Raw genomic sequence first — 10,824 nt, 5'->3', positions numbered from 1 at the left:
GGGTTTGCCCCCTCTCCTCTTGAGGATGCCTTGGGCCTTGGTGGGAGGCGCCCCAGCCCATCTAGGGGTTGGTCCCTTCCCACTATTGGCCCATGTAGGCCTCCGGGGCTGGTGGCCCCACCTGGTGGACCCCCGGACCCCTCCGGTGGTCCCGGTACACTACCGGTGATGCCCGGAACACTTCCGGTGGCCAAAACCATACTTCCTATATATCAATCTTTACCTCCGGACCATTCCGGAACTCCTGGTGTCGTCCGCGATCTCATCCGAGACTTCGAACAACATTCGGTAACCGCGTACATACTTTCCCTATAACCCTAGCGTCATCGAACCTTAAGTGTGTAGACCCTACGGGTTCGTGAACCATGCAGACATGACCGAGACAACTCTCCGGCCAATAACCAACAGCGAGATCTGGATACCCATGTTGACTCCCACATGTTCCATGATGATCTCATCGGATGAACCACGATGTCAAGGATTCAATCAATCCCGTATACAATTCCCTTTGTCTAGCGGTACGATACTTGCCCGAGATTCGATCGTCGGTATCCCAATACCTTGTTCAATCTCGTTACCGGCAAGTCTCTTTACTCGTTCCATAACACATCATCCCGTGATCAACTCCTTGATCACATTGTGCACATTATGATGATGTCCTACCGAGTGGGCCCAGAGATACCTCTCCGTTTACACGGAGTGACAAATCCCAGTCTCAGTTCGTGCCAACCCAACAGACACTTTCGGAGATACCTGTAGTGTACCTTTATAGCCACCCAGTTACGTTGTGACGTTTGGCACACCCAAAGCACTCCTACGGTATCCGGGAGTTGCACAATCTCATGGTCTAAGGAAATGATACTTGACATTAGAAAAGCTTTAGCAAACGAACTACACGATCTTTGTGCTAGGCTTAGGATTGGGTCTTGTCCATCACATCATTCTCCTAATGATGTGATCCCGTTATCAACGACATCCAATGTCCATGGTTAGGAAACTGTAACCATCTATTGACCAACGATCTAGTCAACTAGAGGCTTACTAGGGACATGGTGTTGTCTATGTATCCACACATGTATCTGAGTTTCCTATAAATACAATTCTAGCATGGATAATAAACGATTATCATGAACAAGGAAATATAATAATAACCAATTTATTATTGCCTCTAGGGCATATTTCCAACAGAAAGGAGTCCGGAGCTAGATCATGGAAGTCTAGCCCGTAGTAAAACATCAAACCCCTGACGAAAGGATCCAGAGCAAGGCCTAGACCTCGGAGGAAGTGGGAGGCGAACACGACGTTCTCGTTGGGTTCGGGGGTGGGGACGGCCTGCCCTCGGGGAGGCACCGATGCAAAATTTCAGCGGTCAGATATCTGGCCTCCCTCAACTTTTTGATGTCTTCTTCCGTGACGGAGGAAGGCACCCATCGGCTTTGAAGGCTAGATCCGGACATGATTGAAGGTTCGGAGCACCTGACCTGAACTTTGGGCGCTTGAGCTTAAGGTGGGGGAAGGATTCGATTGAGCACGGGAGGGAAAAATAAAAGCCTTGTCCCTTTATAAAGAGGATGAATATCAAGCATCCTCTCCGTGTCCGTTTGGACTTGCCTATAATTTAGGAGTCCTAGAAGCGGTTGGGTTACCCACGCCCGTATTGATGAGAATCCCGTAATAAGGGGACACGATCTCTGCTTTAACAAGACGTGCCAAGGAAACCGCCTCGCATGACGCGCTGAGGTGGGATAATGAAACGACTCGGATAAAGGCTTGGTCGTGGTGTGTCACACTACGGAATACGTCAGCAGATTAGATTTGTGTAAATATTATTCTCTCTATGGCAATATGTGGATACTTGTTTTGCAGAGCCGGACACTATCTTTGTGTTCAAAATCTTCTATGAAGTACTTGGAGGAGGAACCCGCCTTGCAATGTCGAAGACAATCTGCGCGCCGGACTCGTCGTCATTGAAGCGTGGTTCAGTGGCTACTGAGGGAGTCCTGGATTAGGGGGTGTCCGGATGGCCGGACTATACCTTCAGCCGGACTCCTGGACTATGAAGATACAAGATTGAAGACTTCATCCCGTGTCCGGAAGGGACTTTCCTTGGCGTGGAAGGCAAGCTTGGAGATACGGATATGCAGATCTCCTACCATTGTAACCAACTTTGTGTAACCCTAACCCTCTCCGGTGTCTATATAAACCGGAGGGTTTTAGTCCGTAGGACAACATACACAACAACAATCATACCATAGGCTAGCTTCTAGGGTTTAGCCTCTCCGATCTCGTGGTAGATCTACTCTTGTACTACCCATATCATCAATATTAATCAAGCAGGACGTAGGGTTTTACCTCCATCGAGAGGGCCCAAACCTGGGTAAAACTTCGTGTCCCTTGCCTCCTGTTACCATCCGGCCTAGACGCACAGTTCGGGACCCCCTACCCGAGATCCGCCGGTTTTGACACCGACAAGGGGCACTAGTCATTAGGAGACAGTGGAAACACAAAGGACAGTTAGAACTAGACGGACGTAGAGCAGGGAAGCAGCGGAGAGGGCACGGGTAGCCCCCTCATCAAAAGCAGCCGAGGTTGTCGCCATTTGAGGGGATCAGATCACCCGCCTGCCTCCGCGATGAGCTGTTGCACCAGGGGCAGATCCCAGTCGAGCCAAATCGTCTTCAGGCACCGCACAGGCGCGCCCCATGTCCATCAGAACGGGAATGACGGTTGGTGGCGAGGGAGGTGGTGATGCAGCGGGAGACGTGGCAGTCACCATGCCCACTTTCCTTTTCTTGATCGCCACGGCACGGTCCACCATGGGGACGTAGCCAGCAGGCTCGGCCAGCGCTAGACGGCCGCTGCGACGGCACTCAGGCTCCGGGACGGCTGGCAGAGCCCCCACCCACGGGTCAGGGAACTCAAGTGCAGGGATAGCACCGTCGTCCACCCGAGAAAGGATTTTATCAAACACAGCAGAAGACGGCGGACCGCACACGCCCGGGGCGGCCGAGGAGACGTCGCTCAGATCATCCAGCAAGGGCGAAAGCGTAGAGAATCCGGAGGCAGGGCCACCTTCCCCATCATCCGGCAGTGCAGCACCCTCAGTAGGGAGCCCCACGTCCAACAAAGGAACATGCGCCTCTCCAACCATAGGGGCCTCTCCGTCCACCAGGAGAGGGGAAGCACCAGGGACTGGGATGGCCACAGGAAGGACCATCGCGGTGGCGCTCGGCAAGGCTGGGGGCAGTGCTTCTCCGACAGGCAGGGAATCGACATCCTTGGGCATCACCTGAGCCCGCAGGGTAGCCCGAACGCCCTCAAGGGTGGAAGCGAATGGGACCGTCGGTTGGGGTTGGGCACCCATGGTCGCCACCACTTCTCACTCGAGTTCGGCAAGAGAGAGGTCGCGCCAATGATCTTCAGGTGAAGGCGCCTGAACGATGATGTCCGTAGAGAGGGTAGCACGCACCTCCTCATGCTTGGGGATGATGGAGTCAATGACTCCGACAGAGGCGGGGCAGAGGTTGACGACGAGCATGCCCTTGGAGCCTGCGGGATGAAGCGGCTGCATGGGGATTTTATAGAAAGCACGCTTGCCCCTAGTGCCAACAGCTTGGATTTCGAAGAAGCCATCCAAGACATCGACCTGAACTTGAGAAGGCTTGGAGGAGATGTGCTGCCCTTGGACGTCCGGGATAACTACTTGGCCGGCCATGGGGCCGCAAGGCACCGGCAGCAAGCCGAGCACTCGGTCACCGCGCGAGGCCACGGGCGTAGAGAGAGCCCCCTGGCGGGAGGACCCAGCCCCACCAACGGTCGTATCGCGTCGAATCAGGACTGGGTTGTGGCGGTCTTCGTCTCCGGGACCATCGCTCGGGGATGGTGGAGAGCGCGGGGAGGGCGGGTCGTCTCCCCCACCGCCGCCCCCGTCACCGTCGAAGCTAGGGCCCAACAGCGGAGTGACGCGGCGAATCAAGATGGTGGCGAGGGCGCCAATGGTGTTGTGGTTCATGACGTGGACGCAGGGGGGACGTGCTCCACTCGCTGCACAAGCACTTCGATAAGGACCGCAGAGAAGTCATTCCCGGTGATGTAGAGTGGGTCCAGGCGGTGCGGGTTAGTGAAGGGCGCAACGGAGCACATGATGTGGTTCCGCAACCAGTGCTCGAGCGAGAATTTGGTGATGGAGAGGGCGACGGCAGCCTCGTGGTCGAAGTCGAAGCGGTTCTCCGAGTGCTCCTGGGGGTCGATGAAGACCGTATGCTCGCGCCCGACGAACAGAGCAACTTCCAGGGCGCGAGAGCGCTCGGCCGCGTCATGGAACACCCGGATTTGGGAGCCGATGGAGGAGGCGCATCAGGAGAAACGAAGGTGGTTCTCTTCCACCTCGTCAGCAGCCACTCAGATGGCGATGGCCGGGTTGGTGGCCACCGGCTCGAGGGCGGCAAAGGCCAGATGCCGGAACCTGGCCATCTGCACAGGGGGCATGTAGGCACAGACGTGGGCTGGGTGGATTTCTTCACAGCCGATGGAGTGCTCGGATCCCTCTGAGGATTGCCCGCTCTCCTCGCTGATGGAGATGACCGGCGGCATAGCCGCCGCGTCGATGACGGGGGCGTCCCCGCCAACGTCGAGGGCGACAGCGGCCACAGGGATGTCCACGGCTGCATCCGCATCGTCGACGGCAGCGTCCCCCACCCCCGTAGTAGGGGCATCAGCCATGAGGACATCTTGGGGCGGGGACGGCACCGGCGACGGGGGAGGGGGAGGGGGTTGCGGTGTGGTGGTACACGGCGGCAACCCACTAGGGAGCGGGAAGCCAGGCATGGTGGGGAAGAACTTGAAGGCTTTGCACGCCGCCCGCTTGTGGCCGGAGCGACAGCACCGAAGGCAGCGAATGGGGTCGCGGTAGTCACGCCCGCGGTGGCGGCTGGCGAGGTATCGGGCGTAGAGTTTAGCAAGCTCAGCGACAGAGAGGGCTTTTGGGAGGAGAGCGAGGTGTTTTGGTCTGTGTGGGCGAGGCGGTGAGGAGGCGACCTGGGCGTAGGTACGTGGCAGGAGCGGTGGGGTGGTAGTGGAGATAGATAGCGCAGGGGCCGAGGGTGGACTAGGCGCAGGTGGGCGGGGGTGGAATGTGGGCGGTCTAGTGAACTGTGGTTTAGGAGAACCAGGCGTGAAACGATGAAGTCAGAAATAGTGAGAGGGCCGAGCATCCTGGCTAGGCAGAGCTGATGGTTTGCACCACTGGGAAATATAAAGAAAATTAATATTGATGCTGCTCTAAACAGGAATGCTTCGGTGGGTGCGGTGGCCTCCGTGTCAGGGATTTTTTTGGAAATTACATGGGAGCCTCGACGATCACTTTCGTGGGAATCTCCGACCCAACCACACTTGAAGCACTCGCAGTTCGGGAAGCACGGTCTTTGGCGGATGATCTCCATGAGCAAAAGTTGTCATCGGCAACATCAAGCAGAGAAGTGCGCCAAGTTATGGTGCGATTATTCGAGAAATTATATATCGTTCTAATCTTTTTACTAGTTGCTTTTTTTTATTCATGAGCATAGGAGCTCGAACATCGAGACTCGCAATTTAGCGAACCATGCTCTTAAACTCGGTGTTGCCGCCATGTTTGCTTAGGCAATTCTGGTGATCTTACTTTCGTCTTTGTAAATGTTGTGACGAGTTAAATAAAAGTGTTGCGTGATTGGCTAAAAATAACCTCCAAAAGACGTCTGCTCGACGAGATTCAAACACCATACCTGTTGGTTTAGTACCAAATGCAACGCTAAAAAACGAAGCGGTTTCCCTATTTGGTGCTCTCTTTTTTCCGGATATTTTGGCATTTTTTATGCTATTATTTCCTTTGAATATTTCACTTTATTTTTCATTTCCTTTTCCTTTTGTATTTTTTATGATTTTTTGCAAAATCTTGAACTTTTCTTAAAATTTTAAAGTTTTCAAATTCGTGAACATTCTTAAATTCAAGAACGTTTTTTGCATCCATGAACTTTTTCCTAATGATGAATGTTTTCAAATTATGAACCCTATTCAGCTTTTAAAAAAACCTAAAACTGAACTTTTATCAAATTTGTGATTTTAGTCTCTGAATTATTGGACTTTTTCTAAATACATGAACTTTATTTCAAAATGTGTGAAGTTTTTTTTTCCAAAATTGATGAATTTTGTCATAACTTTTTGTATAAATTGATCAATTTTGTTCAAATCCACGAACTTTTTTGAAATGGATGAAGTTTTTCAAATTTATGAACTTTTCCAAATCCATGAACATTGTTTTACAAAATCACTATGAACTTTTTGGAATTCATAAACTATTCTAAAATCTTGATTTTTTGAAAATTCAAGATTTTTTATTTCTGTACCTTTTTCAAATCCATTAATTTTTTAATTCAATTTCTTTTCAAACATTCCTTTCTTCCAAATGCCCATGGTTGACCGGTCAACTAGTGTCCTGCCAACGCTGCCGATGGAACTAGGAACTGTTCCTGGACAAGCGACCACGTCGCCATACAATTGAGTCGGCAAAGAATGCGGGCGCGGGGGCGCGAGTTCTCCAGACCGGCGCCCACCCCCGTTACCCGGAAGCAACTAGTTAACGAGCGCTTATTTGAAAGCCTCGCAACGATCAGCGTTATTTGGCGTGCTCTCAGCCATTTGTCACGTGTTGCGCTCTGGACGCTCCTTTCGAATTTTTTTATTTATCTGCACGCGTTCTCGGCTTTTTAAAAAGTTTTTTTTGTTTTTTTGATATTTTGGTTTTCCTCCGATCTTTCTTAGCTTTTCGATCATTTTTTTATGCGAAAAAACGCATTTTCTTTTTTTTTCTTTCGCGAAAGTCACGGTTTTTTTCCGCGAGAGGCATGGTTGTGCTTTATCGAGAGTCACGGCCGTGCCTTTTGGAAATGAAAAAAATGCGTTTTCTGTTTTTTTTTCTTTCGCGAGAGTCACGGTTTTATTTCCGCGAGAGGCACGGTTGTGTTTTCGCGAGAGTCACGGCCGTGCCTCTCGGAAAGGGAAAAACAAAATGCATTTTCTGTTTTTTTTCTTTCGTGAGAGTCACGGTTTTGCTTCCGCGAAAGGCACGGTTATGCTTACACGAAAGTCACGGCCGTGCCTCTCGGAAAGAGGAAAAAATACACGTTTTTTGTTTGTTTTTTTCTTTCGCAGAGTCACGGTTGTGCTTTCGCGAGAGTCACGGCCGTGCTTCTCGAAAACGAAAAAAAACGTGTTTTCTGCTATTTTCCTTCCACGAGAGTCACGGTTTTGCTTCCACGATAGGCACGGTTGTGACTTCGTGAGAGGCACGGGCGTGCCTCTTTCGGAAAGGGAAAAAACAGTGCTCCCGGTTCGGTTTTTTCGCCCGGTTTTTTTCGTTCGGTTTTTTTCGTGAAAAAGAAAGTTCGTCAAAATCTATCAACATGGGATCTAGTTTTGAAGATCTCGACGCGAAGAATCCAATGATGAAAACGGTTCGAGATTTGGACACATGGTTTAAGAGATAAAACGTTTTGAATAAACAGATCTACGAAAAAAGGGAAAACTTCCAGGTTGCGACAAGTGGCGCACTGCATGTGCACCACTTGTCGCGATCTGGGAAAGTGGAGTGTTATTTGCAACGAGTACTCCTTAATTAGTGATTTCGCCGTTACCCCAAGGGCATGGCTCATTTATCTTTTATTTATTTTTCAGTCGTGGCCAGATTCCTGCTCGACCTGCCCACGTATTGTTTTTCCTCACCGATAGGTTTTGGGGGCAGTTTTTCCATGGGCTTTTACGATGATTTTTGTATGGTTTTTCTTATTCCCCATTTATGTTTCTTTTTCATTTTGGGTTTTTATTCTTTTTACAAAAAGATTAATGAACTTTTTTCCATTTTTGTGAACTTTTTTAATACACAAAGTTTTTTCAATTTCGCTTACTTTTTCAAATTTGTGAAACTTTTCAAGTTGATGAACCATTGTGAGAATTAATGATTTTTAAAAAAAATAGTGAACTTCGTTTTAAATTTTGGATTGATGTTTTCTTTAAATAGTGAACTTCATTTTAAATTTGTATATTTTGAAATTCATGAACTTTTTTCAAATTAACAATCTTTTTTCAAGTTTCTTAACTGTTTTTCAAATTTTATTAAGTTTAAAAAAATTATGAACTTTTTTTCATACTTATGAACCTTTTTCAAATTCTTGAATGTTTTAAAAAAATTATAATTTTTTTAAAATTCGTAAACTTTTTCAAATTTCAAGAACTTTTTACAAACTTACCAACCTTTCCAAACTGTTGAGTTTTTTTCTCCAGATTTTCTGAACTTTATCTAAATTTATGAACTTTTTTCCTAATTTATGGACCTTTTTCAAGTTAGTGAGCCTTTTCCAAATCTATGAACATTTTAAAAATTTATGAACTTAATGTTTTTTAGAAAACTCCACGGATGGAACCAAGGGCGGCGGCGATCGAGCGAGTGAGCCACGAGACGAACCGTGCGAACGAAGGATGAGAGTGATCGAGTGAGCGAACTACTCATGTAGTAGGGCCGGCCCAAGCGGGAGGCGCGTGTAAGTGCTTGTTTGGCCAGCCGGTGCTTTAGAGCTATAATTCCAAGAAAAATAATTACATGTCGCCATCATTTGAAGCTTTTATTATTTTGCGGAGCTAGTTAAAGTTTTTATTTTGAAAGACGGTATAGATGCATACGCTCATAAACACATACATAAACTCACTCATAGGAACACACACGCGCCCCATATCTCTATGAGTACCTCCGAAAGGTTGAGCCGCCTAGTCTTGATTTTGAAGAAGTCACCACAGGGCCATCATTATCAATGTGAATGTCGCCTTTCACTAAAAAAATATTCTGCCGAGAGAGCAAAGCGTCAAACCTGAGTTTTGTTCGAGGGTGTGATGTGGGCCGGTACCACTGTCCTCCTAACCATCCAGTCACACTTTGATTCTCATCATTCAATGCATTTGAAACATTCAGATTGCACTAAAACCATGAGATAGACTGTAGGCCGATGCGGTGAGTAAATAGCAAAAAGTGACTACAATTGTGGTTAAGATTTTTAAAAACAACCTAGTGTGTTTCCCCGATAACTATCATTTATGTCTTTTTTTTTTGCTAAAAACACTAGTGGCCAATTGAGATAATATTTGGTAATAATTATGACATGGGTGAACCATCCATCAGGGCTAAAATTTATAGAAATTTACCAATCCAGGGTAAGCGGAGCAATTTTTCTTCGCGGCCATAAATATCAACACAAGGAACATCCCGTAGTGCTCAAGTCTCACGGTCATTTTATCCAGAGGACGAAATCCATAACTAGTAATAATCCTCCTTGCTAGGGCCATGGAATTTGCTACCGACCTACCATGCCCGAACAGAACCTCATATAGTATACCCTCGGAAGTTTGAAGGGCAGGTTCAGTATCTTTGTGCAGCTCTAAATGGCTAAAGCCTTAAAATGCTCAATGTACTCAGAAAGATGAGCCCCGAAATTGTACGCGGATATTGCAAAGAAACGAAACACATATTAAAGAAAAACAATTAGAAATTTGGATTAATGTTACCAAAACAAGTTAGCAACTAAATCCATCCATACATTGCAAAGTCACATGAAAACTAGAACTAACTATGCATCTCCACACTTTATTACCAACAAAAATTCAACGCAAGCATTAACACCTAAGGAAAGTTCATAATACATATACAAAACGGAACAAAAATTGCTTGACTTACCACACATCACGAGCACCATCCATCCAACACAATAGTGAACATATCAAGAGCACCGTCACCAGTGCAAGGGTCGCTTGGCCTACGGCAAGAATAGCAAGTCATAGCTACAAAAATAGAGAAAATCAATATATTACTAAAACTCCCTCTACCAAAAATATAATGATAAAAAGAAAGTGAAAAGGTCAACCCTCTGGAGGCGGCGGGTGGAGAAAACAAACTAACCAATATGTGACAGACGACACACGGACAAATCCAAGGAAGAAAGGCACATATAAAAACTAAAAAGTCTAAGGAGTAAAATGAAAAAGGAAAAACTAAAAAGTGGAAAAGTGAAATTAGAAACCGGGAAAAGCCATGCGGTCGCTTCTCCTTGCATCACGTGTCAAGCATGAAGCGCAATGAACAAGCCCTTCGTGACACGACATCACTCCACTTGTCACACTGGGAAGCAACCGGCGGTGACCTCCATGATAGCCACCACACCGTTAGAGCTGTAACACTAAAAAAGGGAATCCCTATTTCACGCATTCTGCGTCAAACTGTCCACCTTTTTCACAGGAGCTTGCGATCGAGCAGCGAGCTAGGCCGGGCCCGTTATGGTCTTGCAGCGTTTCCGGTTTTGGAAACCTTCTAGAGGTTTCAACCAGTGTTTTCAGATTTTGGGAACACTCTGGAAGGTTTTTGAACCATTTTTCGTTTTTCCTTTTCTTTTACTTTACATTTCTTTTTTTCTTTTTTTTCAGTTTCTTGTTTTTTTTAATTTTCAAGTTTATTTCCTTTTTTCGACAAGATTTTTAGAAATTTCAAAAGTGTTCACATTTATCAAAATCTGTTCACTTTTCACTTAAAATATTCATTTATACCAATTTCGTTCGGAAAGTGCAAAAAAGTTTTAGAAATTAAAATGTTGTTTGCTTCTATACAAAAAAGTTCAAAAATTCAAAAATGTTTCGACAAATGTTCGAATCTCCAAAAAATTAGAATTTCAAAATTTGTTTGCTTCATTTAAGAAAAAATAAAAAAATTGTTCAGAAATCCCCCCCCCCCAATTGTAATTTTCAGTTTTCATT

Source organism: Triticum aestivum, chromosome 5A (genome assembly GCF_018294505.1).
Source record: "Triticum aestivum cultivar Chinese Spring chromosome 5A, IWGSC CS RefSeq v2.1, whole genome shotgun sequence".
Classification (NCBI taxonomy): Eukaryota; Viridiplantae; Streptophyta; class Magnoliopsida; order Poales; family Poaceae; genus Triticum; species Triticum aestivum.
Note: the sequence above shows the minus strand (reverse complement) of the source record.